This window comes from Pelodiscus sinensis, chromosome 15 (assembly GCF_052426305.1).
Source record: "Pelodiscus sinensis isolate ZL-2025 chromosome 15, ASM5242630v1, whole genome shotgun sequence".
NCBI classification, from domain to species: domain Eukaryota; kingdom Metazoa; phylum Chordata; order Testudines; family Trionychidae; genus Pelodiscus; species Pelodiscus sinensis.
This window is the reverse complement of record NC_143066.1, coordinates 16839229-16865228: the sequence shown is the minus strand read 5'-3', so window position 1 is coordinate 16865228 and position 26000 is coordinate 16839229. Positions and strand designations below refer to the sequence as shown.

General features: G+C 44.0%; 1 protein-coding gene and 1 long non-coding RNA gene across 8 annotated transcripts in view; one reads left to right on the top strand and one right to left on the bottom strand.

The window, feature by feature from the left end:
• Positions 1-26000, top strand: part of TXNDC11 (thioredoxin domain containing 11) — a 103394-nt gene that overhangs the window by 27914 nt on the left and 49480 nt on the right. The gene's annotated exons all lie outside the window — the stretch shown is intronic.
• Positions 1267-19291, bottom strand: LOC112547583 (uncharacterized). 6 transcript variants are annotated; one of them, XR_016350713.1, is made up of 4 exons: positions 18889-19288; positions 7653-7743; positions 2571-4893; positions 1267-1621 (listed from the first exon to the last, which is right to left on the bottom strand). It is a non-coding gene; the product is annotated as an uncharacterized LOC112547583 (long non-coding RNA). The 6 variants fall into 6 exon arrangements; XR_016350714.1 differs by lacking the exon at positions 18889-19288 and having other exon boundaries at positions 2571-2953; positions 4783-4893; positions 7653-10477; XR_012896123.2 differs by having other exon boundaries at positions 2571-7743; positions 18889-19291.

The following is a 26000-nucleotide window of genomic DNA, read 5'->3' as shown; positions in this document are numbered from 1 at the left end:
TCCTCAGATCAAATTGTGGAAGAAAATAGGCATGACCATATATACCAAAGGGATACAATCAAAAAAAGTGAACACATGTAGCATGAGAGTATGGTACCTTCCATAACTCCCAGTGCCTCCGCCACAGAGGCACCAAGCGCATCTTCATTGCAATCGGCACCAAGGCATAATCCAACACCTCACATAGCATCAGTGCCATCTACTATGGCACCATCTCAGCACAGCAATACACATAATATAGAGATTTCACTTTCCTCCACATTCAGTTCACCATTTCTCAGTACCAGTCATTCTCCTGCTATGTTAACATCACAAATAACATTTTTTCATGAAAGATTTTCATCCGAATCTGAAGTTGACCTTGATATGGAGTTTTCTCCAGAAAACTTTCTCGACACAGATAAGTCTATTACTCTTCCAGATCACATTCTAAATATGGCAATCCCTGGGTACCTCCACCTATGCCAGACCCACACTGGTAATACTGGAATAACTGGCAACCTTGGCACAAACACCAGCATGGCCAGAAATGACATTTAGTGCAATATTTCCCTCCACCACACTCCCCACTTACAAAGCAAGCACAGGAAGGGGACCCACCCAGCCAACTTGCGGATGTAAGGTTGAGCCAAATGAACCCACCCCACCAGGGGAAGTGGCTGTGCCTTCAGTTCCAACAACCTCAGATGACTCTGCACATTTTCAAGACCTTTTTAAATGTGTGGCTGCTGAATTAAACAATCCCCTCCAGGAGGTCATCAAAACCCAACATGAATGAACATATTGCACTCAGTAAACAATCGAAAATAGCACTACTAATTAATCCTGCAATAATGGAACCTGCAAAGATGGTATGGCAAATGCCTCCATCAACCATTCCTACCTTTAAGAGAGCCAGGGCTCGACAATATATGTAATCTACTCGCCCGTGGCAAGTAGATTACATCCCAGAAGAGCCGGGTTCGGGCGATCTGCACATGCGCAGAATGCCGGACAGTGCAACTGGCGAGCCCTAAAGAGAGCAGATAGGAAAATATTACATTCCACCCAAGGACTCTGAGTTTCTTTTCACTTACCCAGGACCTAACTCTTTGGTGGTGGAAGCTACACGCCAGAAAAGCAAGCAGGCAATAATTTCGGTCTATCCCATCAAACCATGTTGGCAAGAGACTTGATTTATGCAGGCTCAAAGTTTGCACGTCTTCCACCTTACAATTTCGTATTTCCAAATATGCTGCTCTATTGAGTGAATATGTCTATAGAAACTACACCAAGCGCAATGATTTTATTGCAGATATTCCTGAGGCAAGAAGACAACAGTTCAAAGACCTGATAAGAGTCACAAGATTGCCAGAACAGCCTTGCAGACTGCATTAGATGCTGCTGATGCAGACTACATTAGATGGTGCTGATACAGCTGCACGATCTACAGCAACAGCAGTAGTGATGAGAAGGGCTTCATGGTTTAACACTACTCCTTTTCTTAGAGAAATCCAAGCTACGGTGGAGGATCTTCCGTTTGATGGCCAGAAACTGTTTGCAACCAATACCAATGAAATTCTTCACTCGGTGAAGGATTCCAGAGCAAAGCTCTGCTGTTTAGGGATCCTCAACTCGGCACCTAGAAAGAGACAATACAGGTATCAGCCCTACCCTAGGCCTTGATACCATCTGTACACTCAACATTACAACAGACAAGGCCAACATCAACAGAACAGGGGTAGAGTCAGAAACCAGTGACAACGCCCTCCTACCAACTCGTAACAGTCACAGCAAATTTTAACTTCAGGTTGAGGGTCGTGAGAACCACAAGAGATCAACTTCCTTGACACTACAATACAATTACATGACGGACACATTTTCACCACCTTATACCAGAAACTTTCTGACCACTACATTTACTTTCATGCTTGTAGTTTCCATCCCCTTCACATTTCTCAATCTATAGTTTACAGCCAAGCCCTAAGATGCAACTGGATTTGTTCCAATGCCACAGACAGAGACAAACACCTACAGGATCTATATAGAGCATTCTTAAAACTGAAATACCCACCCAGAGAAGTGAAAAAACAGATTGACAGAGCCAGAAGAGTACCCAGACATGAACTACTTCAAGACGGGCCAGGAAGAGAAAACAACAGAATTCCACTTGTCATCCTCTAGGGTGTGTCTAAACTACATGGCTCCATCAATGGAGCCATGTAGATTAGGCTGATCAGCAGAGGGAAATGAAGCTGCAATTTAAATAATCGCGGCTTCATTTAAATTTAAATGGCTGCTGCACTCTGCCGATCAGCTGTTTGTCGGCAGATCAGGGCAGTCTGGACGCGCCGCTGTCGACAAGGAAGTCTTTGTTGACTGGCGCAGGTAAACCTCGTTTCACGAGGCATGTAGTTTAGACACACCCTTATAGTCCAGAACTTAAACCCCTCCAATCCATTATCAACAATCTACAACCTATTGTGGAAAATGACCCCTCACTCTCACAGGCCTTGGGGGAAAGGCCTATTCTCGCTTACAGACAACCCCCTAACCTCAAATAAGTTCTTTGCAGTAATCATGCAACACACCTCCATCATAATCATCCAGGAATCCATCCGTGTGATCAGCCCTGGTACCAACTCTGTCCACACATCTACACAAGCGATTTCATCACTGGATCCAACAACATCAGCTGCTACATCAGGGGCTCCTTTAACTTCACATGTGATCTGTGCCAGCAATGCCCCACTGCCATGTATATTGGGCAAATTGGACAGTCTTTATGGGTTAGAATTAATGGACACAAATCAGATATCCAAAAAGGCAACACAGAGAAATCTGTTGGAGAACACTTTTACCTGCCCAGGTACTTGTTAATAGATCTCAGAGTCAGAGTGTTGTTTCAGGCCAATTCCACAAGCCAAATACACAGGGAAGGGTTGGAAGTTAACTTCATTTACAAGTTTGATTCCTATCAGGGAGGAATGAATAAAGTTATCGGCTGGTTCACATACTATCTTCCACATCCTAATGACTTAACCAACCAGTAGGCCAATGGATACTCATAGAGGTGAAATTATTCATATCAGCCTCTTGTAACTTGAATAATCCAATTCACTATTTTTTCTTTTCCCCCTCTTTCCATGCCTCCTCCGCCTTCCCTTATTTATTCTTGGATCTGGACTTTCAATACTCCAGTCATCTGAAGAAGTGGGTTATACCCATGAAAGCTCATATTACCATCTACATGTTTTGTTAATCTTTAAGGTGCTGGTAGACTATTCGTTGTTTAAGTTTTTCCAGTTACAGACTAACTCAGCTACCCCTCTGAACCTATTCCAACATTGCTTTTACAAGCTAAATTATATCACCGCTGTCTGCTATCATTCTTGACAAAACTAACAGCATATAATCTCTGACAGATGGGTCTTCCAGATAATTGAAAAAGGCTATCTTATTCCTTTCATGTCTCTACCCCATTTCCATCCCCCATCCCAGTCCTTCTTCAGGGAACACTCTCATGAGAATTGGCTTCAACAAGAACACCTTTTGCACATACGGGTAGTTGAACCTGCCCTGCACAATCTAGAGGGAAAGGTTTTTATTCGCATTTTTTCCTCATGGAAAAACGTTCCTGAGGTTGGAGACCCATCTTAGTCCTGCAACAAATTCGTTTAGAAACAGAAATTCAAGATGGTGATACTTAGACATTTTCTCTGATTTGTTGTAGGTTCACAACACTACCAATACAAAGTACTCCCCTTTGGACTTTCTGCGGCCCCGAGAGTCTTCTCAAAGATTCTGGTGGTCATCACAGCATACCAGAGGAAGCTAAACGTCATCATAGTCCCTTAGCTAGATGATTGCCTTTTGAAGGCACACACACACACAATGACTCCTGCCACTCGCTGTGAATCACAACATACCTATTCCAACAAATAAATGCAGCCAAATCAACACTCTCCCCCACAGAAAAGATTCAATTTATAGAAGCATGTCTCAGCTCAACAAGGGATACTGCATCCCTTCCTAAAGACCGTTTCCAAAAAATTGTGGCCTTGGTAAACACCTTACAATCCAGTCCCCAAGCAACAGCACACAAATGCCTTCAGCTTCTGGGGCACATGGCGGCATGCAATTTTGTTGCCAGCAATGCTTGCCTCCACATGAGATGTTTGCAGGGATGGCTGGGACAGATCTACAAACCTAATATCCACCTACTATCCAAATCCCTCATCCTCCCAGTCCTGGTAAAGAAATCCCTGCAACGGTGGACCAGTCCCCAGAATCTTTGTTCCAGAGTCCCTTTCCACCTATCTGAACCGTTTGTCTCCAGGATGACGGATGCATTTCTTACAGGATGCAGTGCTTATCTATGACATCACATGTCCCAGGGTCTGTGGTTCAGCAGCGACAATAACCCGACATATCAACATCTTAAAACTAGATGCAGTCAGACACGTTTGTGTGATATTCCTTCCATTCGTTGTCAACAATCATGTGAGACTGTATATAGACAATACTGCAGCAATGTTTTATATGAATCATCAGGGCGAGGCCTGATCTTAACTACTTTGCACAGAAGCCATAGCACTTTGGAACTGGTGCCTCAAATATAGCATAAACATTACTGCAGTGCACCCTCTGGGCACCCTAAACACTACGGCAGATGCACTCGGCAGAGCTCTCCCTGCCTAGTACAAGTAGCAAATAAACCTGCACAGATTGTCACAAATCTTTCGACAGTGTGTTCACCCTATCATAGATCTATTTGCCACACAATCCAACAGAAAATGTCACCTATTCTGCTCCAGGGCAGTCATCGGGTCCATGGGAGATGCCTTCCTCATCAACTGGTCATGCCACTTCCTGTATGCGTTTCCTCCCCATCCTCCTGTTAAACAAGGTGGTCTAAAAGGCAAAGAGAGACAAAGCACACTGTGATGGACACCCGCCCCCCATGCTTTATGAAATGGACTTATGGACATGAATATACATAACTCAAAGGTGGTTTGAGCAAATTATTTAGTGTAACCCACTAATCTTCATGTCATGATCTGCTGGTTCTGTTTATCTTACTTTGATGTATGTATCATTTTTGGATGTAAAATTAGACATATGGAATGGGGAATACTTTGTGAGTTTCAAATGTGTGAATGGGAGACATGGAGGGTGTTACCCGCAGCTTCTTGATGAGCCACTGTTAAACAATCTTTTGTCCTTAAATCTGAGCAGTGGTTGGTAGGGAGTGGTCTCACGGCCTTAACAAAAAGAATAGGAAAGCAGAAGCCTAGGTCTTTTGGTGGGGCTGCACCTGAAGGAAGGAGCCAAAGACCTCAGGGTCTGGGAAACAGCCCTGGTTTGGAGCTGAAGGTGGAAAAGAGGCTTTAGGGTGAATTTGAAGAGTTTATGCTTAGGTTTCAGTGTAGAATTAGCCAAGTGTTTTCATTTTTTGATTTGTAACCTACTTTGCTCTGCCTCTTCTTGCTTATTACTACTTAAATCCTACTGCTTCCACTTAATAAAATCATTTTTAATTTATATCAATCCCAGTGTAAATAATTGTTACCTGGGGGGGGCAACCAGTGTACACATTTCCCCTTTCATTGTTAAAGAGGGCTTACCTAATTCTTTGGGGTTTGATCTCATCTGGGCAGTGGTCTCTCAGAAGGCTGGGCCACTCTCCTTGGACCTGAAGTGGTGCAGTATCTGTACTGCTTCTCGGTGGGGGCAGAGACTTCAGCTCAGGGCCTTGGCTGGGGGTGACCAGCGGAGCTGGCCCAGCAGGACTGGGTGGTGAGGAGCCCCAGAGAGCGGGAAGGTGAGTGGCAGTGACTGTGTCAGCACCCCAGCAGGCACCCCCGAGGGGTCATCTGTGACTGCACCCTGTCACACACAACTAATTCTTATAGCTCCATCATGGCCATGTGAACCATAGTTTTCCTTTCTGATGAGGGTGTCCTGTGTGCCACCGATCCACTTACCATACAGCCACGATCTCCTTCCCCCAGGATCCCACGCCACCCAACTGAACCTTGACTCGCTACACCTAAAGGTGTTGCTCCTCCATGGTTCTGACTTGCTCACAGCAAGTACAAACAGTCCTCCTACACAGTAAGTCGCAGAGCACCCATAAGACTTACCTTCAAAAACGGAAAAGATTCACCACGTGGTGCGTTTGCCACCAGATGGCACCCTCAACATCTTTCTTACCTGCCATCCTCGATTAACTTCTGCACCTTAAACAAGCGGGCTTTTCAATAAGTTCCTTTAGAGTTCACCGTGCTGCTATTACTACCTTGCACCGTAAGATAGATGACTTGTTGATATTGGCGCACATCCACTCACTGAGAGGTTTTTAAAGGACCTTCAGACACTTTATCCTGATATCACCCCACCAACACAACCGTGGGACCTGCATCTCATACTGGATGCTTTAACCCGGCCACCCTTTGAACCAATGGCTACTAACTCTCTCCTGCACTTATCCAGAAAGACCACCTTTCTTGTAGCCATTGCCTTGGTGAGATGGGTGGGAGAGATCACAACCCTAGCTATGGGTCCCCCATACACAACCTTTTTTAAAGACAAGGTCACTTTACATTCCCACTCCAAATTCCTCCCTGTAAGAGCCCACCACGTCTCATGTTCCTCCATGGGCATTCCCCCACAGCTTGGGCCCTGGCTTTCCCCAGGGGCTACGGATGGTACTGAGAACCCTCACCAAACTGGGTGGTAGTTTCCACCTCTCCCTCCACACTTGCGTACAGCAAAGTGGTGCTGTGTGAGCATACGGGTCTCACAAGACAGTACCCTCTCCCCAGACCGGGCCGCACCCTGCTGAAGTGTGCGGCCCAGTCGATGGGCAGCCAGCCATAAAAGGAGTCCTCGGTAGCCAGATAACAATGTTGCGTGCCCTGCAGCAGCGCGCACAGACCGGGTAGGTCCCCTTTACAGCAGGTGCAGTGCAGGGTCAGGAGCTCCTCGCTTGAGAATCCTACCTCCGGGCCAACTCCCAGCTACATGGTGACTCCGAACACAGAGAATGAGATGAGGCGGGCAGCCAAGCCCCCGTGAGAGCCCCCTGCATCCCATGTTGCATGGGGGTGGCTGAGCTAGGGCCACGGTCCACCTCGGAGATGGCTGCAGACCACTAGTAGTCTATGAATCGCACTTTGAGAACAACTGGTCTAAACCTTTCTTATTTACTCTAGTTTTGACAGTTTACCTCTGTATTTCTGTAGCTTCCAACTTGTGTTCAGCTCTCATTCAGTGACTCTTTTCTTATTGGAAATGGGCATTAGACAGCTCCCTGAAGGACTGTGGTTAGTGCCAAACTAATATATGCAGACTATAATATATACCAACAACAAAGTCACTGATTATGGGGCTACTGTTTACAGGCTTCAGAGGAATTAAGTCATTAATATTTGTGTCTTCACATCTTGCATGGAACACATTTTTAGAAGCTTAAAATCATTATTCATTCTTATTTCTTTATTACTTATTTGTATGATAGTATGTAAAGTTTGAGGCCCGATTGTGCTAAGCACTGTGCAAACTGAATACAAGCCATCTTTGCCTGAACAGCTTACAATTTAAAAGACAAGGCAGAAAAAAAGATACAGATAAGCAATATATTATTTACATTCTTACCATTAAATATTTACCTGCTTATCTCTTCAAAGACATGAGCATCATTTTTTCCTTGAAGTATTCTGGTAGGCTCTCCAGTAGTTTCTACTACATCAGGATGCAGTTCTGTAGAAGGTATTCAAACCTTTTGATTTCAAAAGATTCAAGCTTTTTTAAAAAATGATGATGAAAGCAAGAGAGTCTGGGTGGGATTTTGTTGAATAATGGCTGAATTGCTACACGTATATTCTTTTTCGAAATAAATAAAGGCAGACATCTCTTTGTCTCCATGACAACAAAAGCAGCCTCCTCACATACTGGTGAGAAAAGGGATAGACTTCTGTAGAAACAGGTTAGAACATACTTGTGATAATTTGTAACTTTCTATATCTGTCAGTTTGTATGGAATCTATTTAATGTTCTAGGTACTATAAACCAGCAAATACAAATATATAAGTACATATATATTAATGCACATTGACAATAAAAAAAAAACTTGATTTTTTTTTAATTGACAAGAACATCATTTTCTAAAACAGCATTCTTTAAATAATGCATCTGATTTTTAAAAAATGTTCAGCATTTTTAATAAATATTGTTCTTCTTTCGTGTGGATACTTAACTATTTTCAATAAGGGAGAAACTGACTTATCAGGAGAAATGATGACACTAATTGTACATAAAGTACTATCAGATGAACAGAGTAAACAGATTGGAAAAATACATATTTTTGGTCCCACCTCTGTTACAGTAATCCTGGGTATTACCTTGAGCTGTATTATGCACAAACTTTTCAGACAGAAATGTGATTTTGAAGTTTTGTCCTCTTTAAAAACAAACAGAACTTGCTTATGTCTGCTCAGTACTTGCTCTATAAAATAAAACCCTTGGATAATGATATTAGGAATTGTAATTTAGATTCTCTACCCTTCACCCATCAACCCAGCATTTAAGATGATCATACTGATTCTGTTTAAATGTTTTGGTGAAACACATGCTGAATTTGAACTTCAACCATTTATTTCAACACTTTGAGTCAAATGTTCTGCACTGTTAGCAATGCTGCTGATCCCACTGGATAAAAGAGAAGGATTCTGCAGTTGGATTTGTGATCTGTGGAGGTAAAACCTTACCTCAGCGGAAACAGTTTAGCTAAACCAAAACTTTAAGTTGGTAGGTACAGATGGAGCTCAAAACTGAAAATCTCAGTGAACACTGAAGGGAAGCAGAGAAAGTGAGACATCAAATCATTATGACAAAATTTGTAAGAGTAGGCACATGGAATGTATGAATTTTTTGTAGAATGGGAAAGCTGGCACAAGCTACACAAACTATAAAAAACCAAATAAACCACTTGAATATACTTGGGCTCTATGCATCGAGAAGGGCAGGGAATGACAAGATGCTGTCTGATGGTGAACAAAAGAAGTGTAGGAATTATGCTAGATGACATTTCAGCAAAGACCCCGTTGGCTTGAGAGCCAGTGAGCAGCAGAAAAACAGTCAATCTGCACACAAGCAATATCAAGTGTACAATAATTGTACCAACAAATTCAGCAAGTGACCCTGAAGTGTATACGTTCTTTGAGCAGGTACAGCTGGATGTCAGTGTTCCCTATAAGCTGACCGCTTGGGCAGCCACCCAAGAGAGACTGCAGTGCCACCCAGCTGGTTAGCAGAGTGCCTACAGTGCTCACAGCCAGCAGCATGGTGGTGCATATCTGCATATGGTTACGTGCACATAACAAAATTAATTCTACATGTGGTTGGAAAAAATTAGAGGGAATATTGGCTGATGTGCCTAAACATGCCATTTCGTGCACAGCAGTGGAAGGCACCTTTTTGATAATAGCAAACAGGTTTTGAGTCTCTGGCACAGAGCCTCTTAAATTAGGAGTCAGTCTTTTCCAGCATAAGAGAATTCACAAACTCACATGGAGATCACCAGAGAATGCAACTATCAATCAGGCCATGTGTCTATACTTCAGGAGTGAGTATCTTCTTTGAGGAATGACCGAGCCATTAGAAGAGCAAATGTTAGCTTTGGATCATTATCTTTTAGTGACCATAATAGAACATAAACTTTAAAAGATCATAAAGATGGACAAAAAGTGTTACAGCAATCGAGAATTTCAAGGACAAAGAAATACAGATCAGATTGCTTTTAGCAACAGTTCTGGTATTATAGGACCAGGCTGAGTAAAGTCTGGAAGACAGATGGACAAACTTGAAAACTTGTAGGTAAATCTGAGCCTCCAGAAAGGGTGGAAGAAAGATGCATGGATTACATCTGGAACCCGAACAACAATTAACAAACAGAAACTTATGAAGGCAAAAAAGGACAGAGCAAGAATCAGGCCTAACTTTTACATGCAGATTCAAGATGTAAATAAAAGGATAAAGAAGAGAAGCAGGAAAGCTGTAAATGCCTGGGCTCAGGAGATGTCTGCAGAGGCAGAAATATCTCTGATTGAAACTTCAAACAGCTCTACTGAATAATGAAATACCTTTCAGGAAGAACCTGACCATCATGGGTGATGTCTGTCACTACTGTTATGGACAGGTGTTGAAATAACACAAAGAACAAGTCAGAGGAAGAGAACAAAAATTCCATTCCATATAAAACTGTTCAGAGCGTTGTCATGTACAGATTCTAGAGAAATGCCTATACAGGCAGTCCCCGGGTTACGTACAAGATAGGGACTGTAGATTTGTTCTTAAGTTGAATTTGTATGTAAGTCAGAACTGGTACATATTGTAGGGGAAACTCTAGCCAAACATTTCTCCAGAGCTCAGTTTTATTCTCCCACACCTCACTTCCCTCTGGGTATGTCTACACTACCCCCCTAGTTCGAACTATGGGGGTAATATATGCATACCGAACTTGCTAATGAAGCCCGGGATTTGAATTTCCCGGGCTTCATTAGCATAAAGCCGGCGCCGCCATTTTTAAAAGCCGGCTAGTGGAACGAGGTGTACAGATAGTTCGGATTAGGAAGCCTAATCCGAACTATCTAGTCCGTGCTGCGTGTAGCCGCGCGGCACAGGGTTCGCACTAGCCGGCTTTTAAAAATGGCGGCGCCGGCTTTATGCTAATGAAGCCCGGGAAATTCAAATCCCGGGCTTCATTAGCAAGTTCGGTATGCATACATTACCCCCCTAGTTCGAACTAGGGGGGTAGTGTAGACATACCCTCAGTCCTTTATTCTCAAGCTGAGGTGTCTGCTGAGAAAAGCCGCTCCACGTCTCCCTGGTCTGCTGGGGGCGGTGCTAGCTTCGCGTCTCCCTGGTCTGCTGAGGGGAAGCAGCTAGTGCGGGGTTGCCTCACCCCGTTTGTAAGTAGGGATCCGATGTAAGTCGGATCCATGTAACCCGGGGACTGCCTGTATTCAGTTAGAAATAGAAGATGCACCAGTGAATAATACCCAGTGAAATTAAAGCTGCTGTCAAAGGTCTCAAACAGATGAAAGCTTTTGGAGCTGACAGAATTCAATCAGAAGTACAGTGGCAAAAGGATATTAAATGTGCTGGCATTATGTAGGAAATAATACCATTAGTGAACACCTATAATTAAAGCAGGAACTGGACTGGCCAATATGCCAGCAGCGCAGGAAGGTCTAAAGCAGGCCTGGGAAAAATACGGCCCGCGGGATGGATGCTGCTCACCCAACCACTGGATCCAGTCCTCACAGTCAGCGGGGAGCCCCAGGTAGGCTCCCCAGCTTGCCCCGTGCACCATGCAGAAAAGCGACTGCAGGGCTCCATTTCTGTTTTGAAACTGGTGGGGAGGGGAGAAGTTTTAGGAGCAGCCGATGTGAGCTGCTTGTTAGAATTACAGGCAGCCAAGAAGAATCACGCCCCCTCTCCTGGGCTCAGTTATTCATGAAGCACATGGCCAGGCAAGCAGGCTGGCTGGCTGGGAAACATTTTTAGCTGTGCAGGCAGTTAGGCAAGTTTGGCAGCTGACAAGTCTCTTGGCCCCAGCCTGCTTGTGGCACCCCAGCCCTTTCTTGCCCCAACTCTCTGCCCTCCCCCCACTCAACATACCCAAACCCTCTGTTCCTCTCTTACACCCGTACCCCCTCCCAGATCTGGCACCCCAATCTTCTATCTCAGATCACAATCTCCTCCTACCTTAGGTCACATTCCAAACTCCTGAACTACAGTCCCCTGCCCTAGGTCACATCCCAACTCCCTCCTAGACTCCAGTCTCTTACCCCAATCTCCATTCCAGACCCCACATTTCCATTAATATCATGGAAGAGTGCAGCTCATGACCACTTTCCAAAATCTTGGAGTGCCCCCCCCCCATTAAAAATTATTGCCCACTCCTGGTCTAACGTCTGTCACATGCTTGAATGGGACAAAACTCTTACTAAATATTTTAGAAACTTTGTGTGTCTGTCTATCCATCTGTGAGTACTTTTGTTCAAGAACCTCCTCCTAAACAATAAGAGCTAGGACAACTAAATTTGGGATATATCTTCCTCTTATAATTGAATGCAAAATAAGGGTTTGGTTGTGCCAGGACAATGGGATGTGCTTGTTTCTCATAAAATGGAAAGGGACTAGTCTGGTAGGAGGAACTGTTATACTGTAGAATGGTAACAGCAGGGCAGCAAGGGGCCAGAGGTGAGGACTGGGATAGCTAGGGCAGGGATGGAGAAAGGGACAACTATTTACTCTATATTTCAGTGTGCCTGCCTGCCTGCCTGTCTGACCCCCAGCTAGGTGACATGCACCATCTCCTTGCTGTGCCCACTGCACCTGCCGCATCCATGGAAAAATGGTTCTCACCTGGCCCCAAGCTACAACTGTGGTGAGAGAGAGCTGGGGTTGTCCTTTCTCCCTGAAGCAGCCTGCATATTGAAACCCTCATACCCAACCCCACTCCAAAATAGGGATGTAATAGTATAGTTGGTTAACTGATAAGCAAAAGCTTATGGATTAATGCTATAGACTACACGCATTTCCCCCCATTCCCTTGCCAGAAATTTTTTTAGCAGGCTGTCCAGTAGTCCGGCTTAGTTCTGGCGGCACTGGGTCTAGGACTTACCTCTCCTGTGGCTCTGCATTTAAAGTGTATTAGTAGCCAGGCTTGTGCCGGGTTTGGGAGCTCAGACGCTCCCCTGAACAGGGATTGTTGTCACTCCATGCTGCTGCCTCTGTATCAGAGGCAGTGGGAGCGACAGGCAGCCAGTCCTCAAGGGGAGCTGGTTTTTAACTGGTTCCTCTCGTGGACCACCTTCTGCCTGACACCCCGGGCTGCTGCCTTTGATACAGATGGAGCAGTGTGGAGTGGCAGGGGGCTTCTTGGGAGTGGGACTGGATTGCACTGGCTGCCGGCCCCACCTCTGGGGACTATAGAATAGTTGAGTAACCAATAAGAATTAATGAGGTTAATTGACTATTCAGTTAACCAATATTTAACATCCCTACTCCAGAACAATGATTTACATGAAGAAAAAAAATATTTGGCTTAAGGACTCCAGCAATTCTGGGTAAATCTTCTAGTGCTAGTATAAAATAACTTGATAAGCAGTTTTTATTTCCTGTTTATTTTGCATTAAGAATCCAAAATGGAAAAGGCTGTTACAATGATTAAATAATGTAATGTTTATAAGATTGATAAGTTAAGATTTGTGTTACTTATACCAGTTACATTCTGTTTGCTGAAGTTGGCTCTGTTGCCTTATTTTATTCCTTTTATATTTTGCTTGTAATGAGCAAATACAGAATGTTGAACATTGGGAAATATCTTTCTTTCACTGCTGTTACATTATAAAGTAAAGTATTTCTTATAAGCAGCATATGATAATGTTTTCACAGTCTCGGTGCACAGATTCTTTCTTATAAAATATGTTACCTTAAGGTAAAGGGGGTGTTGTATGTGCAAAATCCCCTTGAATTTGGTGTTAATTTTTGATGCACATAAGAATTTTCATGGCTTACCTCTTTTGAATAGATTTATTTAGCCTTTTAAAGGCTAAGGTCATGCCAGTGCTTTGTACTCAAGATTCTATTTGAGGACTAAAAGTGCTCTACAAACATTATCTAAGCCCAAAAACATCCTGGTGAGAGATCATTGTATAGGTTTGACCTCCAAAAACCAGGACTCCCTCGTCTGGCAGCGGACCAGGGAGTCCTAGCTGGGAGCCCCAGTGGCAAGAGGGCACCTGTGGCTCAGAGCCCAGTGGTGCTGGGGCTGGGACCAGGGTTGGAGCCCCAGTAGCACAGTGGGGGTCATGGCAGCCCCAGTAGTGGGGACTCAGCAGCCCCGGTAGCGGGGATGGGGACGTGGCAGCTGCCTCAGCCTTGGTGACAGGACAGGGGACGTGGCAGTCCATGCTGCCAGGGCCGCATCAGCCTGGCAGCAGGAAAGGGAGGCCCCTGATCTGGCAAATTCCCTTGTTCAGGACCAGTCAGGTCCCAAAGGTGCTGAACCAGAGAGGTCCAAACTGTACTCATTTTACAGATTAATAAACTGAGAAATAGATCCAGTAGGTTTACTTGAACATAATTTATTTAGGAGCAGCTTTTCGCTGCAGTAATGGTTGTAAAATCCTTTTGTATACAAGTGGGCAGGCAAGTAAGCAATCTGGAAATAAATGATTTGACATTCACTTTTTCCCAAAAGGCAGGCTGGAGTAGATTAACAAATTCAGTTGTTTGTTTGATTATCTTTGGACTTTACTGATGTATTAAGGCTGTGACTGGATTTTTTTTAAAGTTACAGAATAATTGATTACAACAAGATGGCAGTAGCTATAATGGTATTGTTTGTTTCCACCAAGATTTTGATGATCAGTGTAACATTCCTGAAAGGCATACCAATTCTCTTGTCTTTCTGCCACTTGATTTCCGGTAGAATTTATGTGTTTTGCTGTTGTAAGTAGCTAACTGTGTGAAATTTGATCTTTGTTTATCTTGAATGCTTGTAATGTATTGCTCTTTTATTTTGTTAAGAGAAATTGACATTGGAGAGTTGCCTATAGTTCTTGTCTATTTCTTTGCCTGTAAAAAGCATTTTTAAATTGAGTTTAAGTTCTGTTGCCTATTAGGTTTTTTATTCTTCTCTTGGAGGGGGAAGGAAGACAAGTCTGCTTATATATTGCTGCCTTGCTTGTTCCAAACATTTCATCAGAACATTAATATAAACGTAGAAATGTCATATGCATTATTTGTAAAGTATTATTTGTCAAATAGAATTGTTTAGGTACTGTTTAGCATTCTTGTCTTTAAATTTTTCACTGTAAATTTCTGTCATCTGTAATTTTAAATTTCAGTGCCTTTACTTACAGGCCTAATACTGATCCCATTAAAGTCAGGTCCTTAATCTGGCCCTTTATATTTATGGAAATGAAACATTGAAGGGGAAATATATGCCACAGGGACTTGTCATATGTATTTCATTTGTCAGTTTATCACAAAGAATAAGTATCAGAAAAGAGCTGTAAATCTCCCTTCTGGTAGAGTCCACATGCAGCTTGAACTCCCATAAAAGTAGGTGCTGTTGCTGGCAAGGAGGGACCTAATTCAGCACCTCCCCTTTGTTGCTTTCACTAGCAGAACTTTGTCCTGGCTAAAAGTAAAGCTGTGCTCTGAAAGCAGCGCCTTCTAGTATGAATTCTCTGGGAACACAGAAGGGTCTGTCTGGTTCACGGAAATGCATTTTGCAGGATGACTCCAGTCTATGGCTGTTGATTTGAATTAATCTGAATTTCAGTTTTTTCCTACAGTGTTTACTAAGTGTTTCACTAAGGTGAACAATAAAATGATAAATCTGTGTTCTAAACGTCTGAGTAAACAGATACATGATGAAATTATTTGTACCTAGCAATATTTGTAATCTTGTAGATAATCGAGAGAGCTTGTTTTGTTTCATATAAATTGCAGTGTGAAAGATAAGTCAAAACAAACATTTGGAACTGAACAAATGTTAATGTTATTACTGAACAGATTGTTAACATTCTTTCAACAGTGTACAGTACTTGTTTGATATGGTCCAAGTTTTGACTGATTTGTCTGTTTGAAAAATGTGTAATTTAAAAGGTTGTCTTGGAGATTAGGTATATCTTATTATGCAGGTTGGACCAGCTGCTCAGCAAGGTGACAGCCCTGCTTGGTCTTCAGCCTCGCTTGGAGGCACCACTGCCTCCCAGCTTCACCAAGCAGGTTCGCTGGGCAGTAGCGGGGCTGTCAGGTTCTTTGCTCTACCACTGGACAGCAGCTGTTTGCTCTGCAGCAGGGCAGCAACCTGCTGCCCCCCCGGTCTCGCCGGGCAGTTTCTCTGCTGTGCTCCAGCCCTGCTGCCTCCTGCCCTCCTCCACCCCCCACTCGCTGCAGCCCTACTGCTGAGCTCCTGGTTTTGCTCACGGGTTATCCTCACTACTACTGGGCTTTAGCCCCTCTTCAGGGCTTCCAGCAATTAGCTTTCCACTGGGACTCTCTGGTCCTAGGAAATTTGTGGTCCTGCCAAACCAGGGATGTTTCTGGAGCAGAGTGTCCTGGTTAAGAGAGGTTCAACCTGTATTAGATTCTTTAAATCATGCTCTTGCATTGTCTGTGAATTCAGACTGTTTAATCTTCTGAAACTAGCACACATTAGTGCAAAAAAGTCATATTTTACCCTAGAACAGATCAAATTATATATTTTCTCTCTCATTGCTTTTACTCTTAAAATTTACACTAAATTTTGCTGAGATAGTAATTAGAAATTTTCTTTCTCCAAATCATAAAGTACAGATTTTTTTTTTGAGTTCACAGTAAAATAATCTATACTTGTGGCTCTCAGACATTATTGGTTAACATATTGCTTTCTTCAAAAATTGTGAATGGAAGGGATGGAACATTAAGCTCATGTACCACAATTAGGGAACCTCTAATCTAAACTGTAATGATGTACTTACCTAAAGGTTGAAATTTCCATCTAAGAGAATGCAATAGAATAGAAATGTATCATAAGTATCTAGCACTGGGGTGGGCAATAATTTTTTTTAAGGGGGACCACTTCATAAATTTCTGAAATGACCTCGGGCCATCCCAGAAGGGGTGGGGTCTCTGGAAGGGGCAGGGCCAGGGGACTTCTTTCTCTCCCCTCCTCCGCCTGAGCCTGATTGGCGTGGGGTGGGGGAGCATGTGAAGTCTTTCCCCCTCCCCAGAGAGATTTACCAGCTGATTTAAAATAGCTGGCAGTTCCCTCTAGGTGCCGCAATGGGAAGAGCCCTTGTGGCTTCTCCCACCCTTAGGCCAATCAGGCCCCCCTGCCTCCTGTCCCCATCCTGCCAGAGTCACACAGAAGCTCGAGAGAACTGTTGGCTGTTTTAAAACAGCTAGCGGTTCCCTCTGATGCCACGCACCCCCGATTGGGAGAGGAGACTTCACATGCTCCCCCCGCCAGGCCAGTCAGGGCTTGGGGGCAGAGGAGTGCACGATGTCTCTCGCCTCCTGCTCCCCGCTGACAGGGGCATGTGATGACTAGTGAGAAATACCGGCTGTTTTAAATACTTGGGTGTGGGGGAGGAGACTTCATGTGCTCCCCCATCCCCACGTCTCCATTGGCTTGGGGGTGGGGAAAGTGGCAGGGTGGCAATGGGCCAGATTCAGCCTCCAGAGGCCCCTTTGCCCACCCCGATTTAGCAGGTCACAAGGGTTAACATGGCTTTTAACTGAGATTTAATCAGGAAAAATTCTACTGAAAAACACAAGACTCTCTTCTGCCTTTGGGAAGACCTCGTAACTCAGTGGAAGCTTATGAATCAAAGTTTTTCATCGTGGAGTGTGATCTCTGGCATTCCTAGGTTGATTTCATAGTCTGAGAAAGCTATAAGGACACTGGAGACCTACTATGTTGGTTTGCTGTTCTTTTGTTAAGTGTGCTCTGGCTTATTTTCCTTCTTATAAAATAAATCTTTACACTTTTTTTTTCAAATCATCCCATCACTACTTTTATTAATGCACTATAATGTTTAGTCCATTGAGTCAGTTTGTCTCTTTTTTGGCTTTGAATTACTTATTTTTTTGCTTTTTTCCTTTTAGCTTGTTTTTGTTAGTCACCTGCAATGAATTTTTCGTTGTTGTTGTATAAAATTGTGTAATTTAAATCAGATAACTCTTTTTATTTTTATCATCAATCTAGCATAATATAATTGAAACTACAGTAAAACCTTGAAGTTACAGACACCAGTGTTATTAACTGACCAGTCAATCACACATTTCATTTGGAACCAGAAGTATGTAAACCAGAGGTATCCCACCTTTTTAAACCCAAGATCACTTTTTAAATGTCACGGCAAACCAGGATCTACCCCATTCCTTCCTTCAGGACCCGCCTCTACAAACCTTTCTGCAGACTACTCGTTGCTAATGGAAACTAATAGTTAATTACATAATTACACCCGAGCCATTTTGCTAGTGCTGCAGCTGGGGAGAATGTGGTTTAATTTAAATTATTAACTAGATTAAGTGTTTTAACTTTCTCATGTTAGTTGATCAAACTTCATTTTAAATAAAGTAAAACATTATGTACAACACACAAGTTTTTGATGTTTTCTTTATTTATGGCAGGGGTAGGGAAACTTTTTTGTGTTGGGGGCCATTGTCCCACAGAAAAATCAGTTGGGGACTACACAAATGAGAAGCAAAAAAACTCCTCCCAAAACCCCCAGTCCTCATTGATGTGGCCCCCAACTGAGAGACCTCACTCTTCTGGTGCTCCAGCCCCCACAAGGGGAGGGGAAGGGGCAGGAAGGATTGAGGTTCAGAGCTTCCCATAGGCCAGATTTACTTTTCTGGGGTTCCAAAGCTAGTGTATTTTGTAGACCCCCTTAGGCTCTGTGATGGGAACAAAGATGTGGGGCTCAATGTGTGGGACAGGGCTGATAGGGATAGGGATGCAGGATCTGGGTGGGAGAAGGGCTGCAGGGTCTGGAAGGGAGTTTGGCAGCAGGAGAGGGGGCACAAGACAGAGTTTGGGGAAGAGATGGGGTTAGGGGAGTAACGCAGAAAAAGGTGAGAGGGTGAGAATACAGCCAAATAACTAGTTGGGGAAGGAGGCAAAGAAGTGGAAAGTAAAGGCAAGTGCAGCTTCTGCAAAATAAAATTGTATCCCCCCCTCACATCTTCCCTCTGCTCTAGTCTTGCTCCCCTCAGCCTGATCCCCCTGCATCACTCCATGCCCCTTGTGCAACCCCTGGCCCCTCCCATCCTTCACCCCCATCATCCTTCACCCCCCTTCTCGCCCTCCAATCCCTGTACCCCCAGCACACTCACCAGCAGCACAGCAGCTCCAGGACTCGCAGCCTCCAGGGAGCAGCGCTGGGGCAAGGGGAGAGAGGGGGCAGAGTCTCTTTCCTGCCTGGCCCAGTGGCTCTGGGCCTGGGGTTGCCCAGGGATAGCTTCAGCTGGGCCAGACACAGTGGGGTGCTGGGGAAGGGGCTCCCGGAATCCACACACAGACCAGCCACGTGCAGTGGGGCTGTAGGGAAAGGGCTCTCCAAGCCTGCACACAGCCTGTGGTGATCAGTGTGGGATAGCCCTTTTCCCCAGCATGCCATGTTTGCCAGCCACCCATCCCCTTCCCGGAGCAGGAGGCAAGAGCAGGGATGCACCGCGTGCCTCTTCCCAGCCAGCAAGTTAGCAAAGAGGGACAGCTTCCTGTGTAGCTGCCCCTCATTTGATCTAGTCCAGCTGGAGTGCAGTGCAGCTTTCAGCCTGCTGAGGCTGTGCCATGCTCCAGCTGGCCTGGATCAAAGAGGGGCAGCTGCCTGGCTAGCTGGCGCCACGATTGACCAGTCAATCACAGTTGACTGGTTGGTGACCACGGATGTAAACTACCAAAATAAATAAAGGGAAAGCAGATTTTTTTTTCTTCTGCAGACTGAAGTTTCAAAGCTGTATTAAGTCACTATTCAGTTGTAAACATTTGAAAGAACAACCATAATATTTTCTTCACTGTTCCGAAAAACTTCCATTTCAGTGGTGTTCGTATTTCTGAGGTTCTACTGTATTGAAAACTGCATCCAGTAAGAGAACTGTTTTAAATAAGTGTGCAAGAGACAAGCAAAAATTCAAAATTGAAGAGGTCATCTTACTCAGTTTATGCGCAATATAATTCTGAAACATGAACTGTAACTAATGGCAGAGATGAGTGAGACAGAGGAGCCATGGGAAAGCTATTAAGTTGCAGCTCAGTTGACACTTAAGGCTGCCTCAAAAATGTAACCCATATCTTCAGTCTCTGCTTTAAAGTTTCCTCAGGGTCACTAATAAAATTTTACATGATAAAATTTTGCATTAAATATCAGCGCTACTAGCTATTTTTTCCTGATCACTCGAATTGCTGCTAATGATGTTTTGTTGTATAAAAACTAAAAAAGAATGTGAGAAGGAGTGAAATATCATCCTATTTGAGTTGGTTTATTGTTTTTTTGTTTCTGCAAGATTGTATAGGTGGCCACAGAAAAATACATATATGGTAGATTTCTCGAATAACTTTCCAAATAACTACAATTAATGTTTGTTTTTCATTCTTATATTCTTCAGAGCTGTTCCTCATTACCTACAGTACTTATATTTTAGAGAGGTAAAATGGATTTACTTCCTTTGACCCAGCTATAACTACATAGCTCTAGGGAACTATAGGCCAGTCAGTCTTACCTCGGTTCCTGGAAAAATCATGAAAGGGATCCTTAAGGAATCCATTTTGAGGCACTTGGATTAGAGGAAAGTGATTAGGAATAGTCAGCATGGATTCACAAAGGGCAAATTGTGCCTGACCAATCTGATTAGCTTCTATGATGAGGTAACTGGCTCGGTGGACATGGGAAAGTCAGTGGATGTTATATACCTTGACTTTAGCAAGGCTTTTGATACGGTCTCCCACAATATTCTTGCAATATTCAGAGCAGAGGTCTAGCACATTACTCAGAATTTTAAGTGTCAGTCTCTCACTGATTGAGAGAGAGGTTGATGTTTATGATTCTGATTAATATAGATTTTATGTGGGAAATATTATTAAACTGAGAGTTGGGAGTTATTGTGTTTGAAACAGAAATCTCTAATGTAGATTTGGTCAGTCTGTGCAGGGTAGTCTGTGATTTGGTCAGTCTGTACAGGACAAGCAGCAGAATGTGATACTGCTTTTGCTTTTGAATAGATTCTAAACATTTCTACTTTAAAACTTGAAAATTGACTTTTACATTAAGTATTTTAGAAGGAGCACACTTGATTCATTTTTAAAATTTTAATAAAACAAGAAACTCAAATACAACAAATGTGACTAAACACAGTAGAGTTATGATGATTGAAATAATTAACATTGATGTAAGTTCACTTAGTTGAATAGAGTTTTCAGTATTGTAGAAACAGGACTAAGTTTCACATAGGTAAAGTAATAGATAAGTGATAATTAAAGTCATGGCAGATATTAAAACCCTATGCAGTATTTTTCAGGACAATTGTATGTATGACTGTGTTCTGTTCTATGTGGGTGGATTACCACCGCTCCCCCAGGAAATAAAACCAAAGACAGGAGATGTAAGATGGAGCAGTTGAGACTGTAAACAGCTCCAGAGAGTTGCTACACCATGGAGGAATTTGCATATACTGATTCAAACTGAGTTTGCAGAAACGGAGTGAACTTGGGGTATATAAAGACTGAGTGAGCAAATGAATATGACTCTTTGTCCCAAGTAGGATTGCCAGCTCTTCCTAAAGGGTTGGAGAGTCTTTGTGCCTGCCTGGCTCTTCATGTAGAAGATGGGTCATTACTGGTATATATTATGTGCATTTAAATCTGTTAATTGTTTTTATATGTTTTCTTTGTGATGGGTTGTCCTTAAAATAAATATACTCTTCTGAGACAGATGTGTGGTAACTTGTAACTGCTGACATACAGCCTTTGGAGAGAAAGCACAGTGCAGCCCTGGAGGCAGACTGGCTTCTTACGGATGTCATAGCAGGAGGTTGTGCCGCCTTAAAACTTGAGGTCAGAGGCCATGGAATGTAAGTCCCTGCTGGTAGAGAGGTGATGGCCGAAGGCCTGAGACCTGACTGGGCATTGCAGGTGTGGACTGTGGAGTGTGAATACTATATTTACCTAGATAACTGTGTGTGAATATTAGTTGTCATAGTCTCAGCAATTTACTCAGTAATTGCATACACATTGCTTGCAAGTAACAGGTTTTATTTAAATGTTAATTACCAAGTTAAACTATGCAGCATATTTTACTTCAGCTGTGGTCACTGATTTAAGTATTAATTTTGTGGTGTTGCCACCAAAAATATTCATTAGTGTCTTTCCATGAGTTATCCAAAATACTAAGTATACTTAGTTGAGGTGAAAAATCAATTATTGGGTTTAATAAAGAGGCCAGAGGATAAAAATATTCAGTTTCAGTTCAAAATTGTTTTTCCTTAATGCATTAAAATAAAGTTAGAAGCACAGCTTATTGAGTCTTAGTAGCATTACAGGACTAGCATTAATCAGAATCTCTCCAACTGGTTTTTTGCGTCTTGGCCTGAATTCAAAGGGTTGTGAATGACAGTACAGTCTCCCAGAAAGAGGAAATAAAACCTCATGGCTGTTCGGTGCTGATGATGTAATGTATCCAAAAATCTAGTTATGTTTATTTCATGGTTGAAAAGTTGGTTTTACAGTGCGATTCAAGTTGTGCACTCATCTGACTCTTCGGCCTAGTATGGGTCTGCTCCTGAGTAGCATTTTCAGATTTCATGTTTTTAAGTGGCTATTAGGGATGTTAAAATGTGTTTAATTTTGTAAACGTGTAACTACTATAAATTTCAGCAGTTACACGAGCCAGTGCTGTGGGGAGTGGGGATGTCATCATGTAGCCTGGGCTTATCAGTTAATCTTGTCAACTACATACATTTTTCCCCCTCCCCTGTTGCCTCTGTATCAGAGGCAGCAGGGCAAGGGGGAGCAGGAGCTGATGCCCAGGAGGAGCTGGCTTTAAGCAGGCTCCCCACAAGCACTGGATCCATCTGCCTTTCCTACCCCCTGTGCTGATGCCTCTGGTAGAGAGGCAGCAGCCCAGAAGGTGAGGGGGCAGGCTGGAGCCAATACATATGGGGAGCTGGCTTTCAAGCTGGCTCCTTGTGTGTATTGGCTTTCGCATACCTGCCTGCCCCCCTTGCTGCCTTCTACAGAGGCAGCACGGGGGGACGGATGGACAGGCAGTTGCTGGTGCTGGTGCTTGGCAGTTGCTGGTGCTGGTGCTGGGGGGAGCCATCTTAAAAGGCAACAGGGGCCGGGGCGGGGGGGGCTGCCATGATGCAGTCTCTGTCCACAGCAGGCCCGACCTACTTGTGAACAGAGGCTACTCCGCATCTCACGGAACAGCTTCTGTCTATGGTGAGTTTGGGCCCACCGTGGTCAGAAGCTGTTCCCTGGTCGCAGGGAGCTCAGACTCCCTGCGAAGAGGGGCTCCTATCACTCTGCACTTCTGCCTGTGTGTGAGAGGTAGCAGCTCAGGGCTGCAAGCCACAGGCCTTCATAGGGAGCTGTTTCAAGCTGGCTCCCCTTACGGACCCGCTCCTGCCTACCACCTCATTCTGCTTCTGAAACAGAAGCAGCAGCGTGGGTTGGCGGAGGCTCCCTGGAAGCTGCTGGCCTCACCCCTGGGGACTATCAAATAGTCATGTAACTGCTAAGATTTCATACAGTTACATGACTATTCAATACACAGGCAAATTCCCTATCCCCTAAGCCACTCCAGGACCCACCTCACCTCACCTCCCAATTTTCCGCATGTCCCTTATTCTGCCTTCCTCATGCAGGAGCAGGCTCCAGTTCTGTCTGTCTGCGCCTGGGTTTGGGCCGGGGAGCATTAGAGCCCACCACTCTGTGCTCCCCAGGCAAATGCCCTATCCGCTAGGCCACTCCAGGACCCCACCCCACTTTCCACATGTCCCTTGTCCTGCCTTCCCCATGCGGGAGCGGGCTCCAGTTCTGGGGCAGCCAGTGATGACAGTCCTGCTGCTCCTGGGTTGGGGGACTTGAGCCCACCACCCTGTGCTCCCCAGGTGAATGCTCTATCTGCTAAGCCACCCCAGGGCCCACCCCATCTTCTTATATTCAAGGTGTCCCTTATCTTGTCTCCCTCATGCAGGCGCCTGCTCCAGTTCTCCCCAGGCAGATGGCCTATCCCCTAGGCCACTCCAGAACTCACCCTACCTCCCTACCATTGGGATGTCCCTTCTCCTGCCTTCCTAGTGCCTGAGCCAGGTCCATCCAGGGGGCATGGCATGCATTATTTCTCTGCACAGCTCTGCTGGTGCACTCAGTCATGACCCACAACCTCCGTTGCTCTTTCAAACAGAGTCTCCCCCCTGTAAGCACCCAGCCCTGACCTTCTAGCCTCCCACTACTCCTGTCCTGGACCTCATACATCCCTAATGGGAAGCCAGATTTAGCTCCCTGCAAGCACTGGCTCCTGCCTGCCCTCTATTTCCTCCTCCTCCTCCCCCCCTCCCACCACCCATGCTGCTGCCTCTGTGGGAGGCAGCAGCAGGGTAGGGTGGGAGGCAGCTCCGTGGGAGCCAGCTCCCCGTGCACACTGTTTCCTGCCTGCCCACCCCTCCTGCCTCTGTGGGAGGCAGCATGGGGGACAGGGTTGTAGGCAGCTCTGCAGGAGCCAGCATCCATGGAAAGTTGGCTTTAAGCTAGCTCCCTGCACATATGCCTGCCACCCATCCCCCTGTTCTGCCTCTGTGTTACAGAGGCAGCGGGGAGGGAAGTGGGGGGGAGGGGGACTGCATGTAACCGTTAGGATTAACCAGTGAGCCTAGGCTTATCAGTTAATTGCGTAAACGGTTACATGTTCATATCCATAGTGGATATAATGTAATAAGAAGCTACAGTTACAAACAGATTATTTTAGTAAATCCTATGTATGAATAGTGGTTATCTATCTTGTAAATTGTGTTTGTGTGCTGTTTAGCAAAATAGGTATTCTACATTAAACAATGATTTATAGTTTAGTAATTATTTTTTAAAAGTAATCCTTTCATATAATCTAATATTTTCTTAATGGGAAGTACTTAATTGCGTTCAGTGAAGGGTCACCAATGTGCTAAGATATTTGGCTGCATGTATCTGTTCTTTCTGCATGCTGCGCTGGCTTTAGCCAGATAATCCACACAGCAGGCTCTGATCAAACTGACCAATAAGAGCATGAGATTTGGTTTAGTAGTAAAGGCACCCAGCCAGGTTTGTTGTTGACAAAGCACGGTAATAACACGTGGCAATCTCTATGAGATTATTAAGACATGTATGCCTGTGAAAACAGACAAAACCTGGTCAGTGGCGGGACTTGCCACTTCCCACGAGACTGGACAAGACTACCTCTGAGATGCATATTTATATACCAATACAAACAAGTTACATGTTGCTCCTGATGTATCATGGTGCCACCCTCTGACATATCCCTGGGTCACCCACTACCTTGTACATATTTATTTGATAAAACATCTTTATGCATCATACTATCATCCTGACATTTTCCTTAAGATGGGTCAGTGTCTTCCTGTTATCTTTAGGGATGTATTTGGTGTGAAGGTGTTCTGGTCTCACTTTTCTGGAATGTGTTCGCATGTAGATTTTTATTCCTAGCACTACGTAGGAATGTATGTTTCTGCAATATCAGCCCGATTCTTGCTAGATTCCATAAGAAGGGCCTGTTTCTTCCTCACACCGTAACTTTGCTTTGTATCAGCAAAGTTTTGACCACTTTAGACCAAGCCTCTGATGTAAGGCTTATGTTTCAAGTTATCTTTCTACTACATTTTATATCCAGAGCTGTTCTTGAAGTTTTAAGAACACGTTGTATCACTCAACATCCCATCATTTTTCAGGGTATCCCCATATATCTCATGCAATACAATATTCTGAAGAGTAAAGCAGGTGCAATTTAATGTGTTTGATTATTATACTACATAGTACATAATATGGCATCCTAATTTACATAATTAGCAAAATGACAAGGTCCCAATCTCTGTTTGAAATCCAGATGCCCCAAGGGCTTCTTACTTAGCCCCTAAAAATTGCTGCTTTCATTAGTTACAACCATAATATATGCTTTTCAGATATGTATAGTATCTTTATATTAGCCCAAAAATCCACTCTATGACATCTGAGGCTTCATCACCCAAATGCCACATGATTCCTACATTATATGAACGCTTAACACTGATTCTGTTCAGTGGGCTGGTAAAGTTTCAGGAACAAAGTCCTGAAAACCATTTTGATGAAAGCATTTTATGCACATATGTGCTTGTGTGTAAGAGTATTTGGTATGTTACATTTTATGCATTTGTGTTTGTTTTTCAATATTTCAAGTAAATTTTTACATATAAATATTATG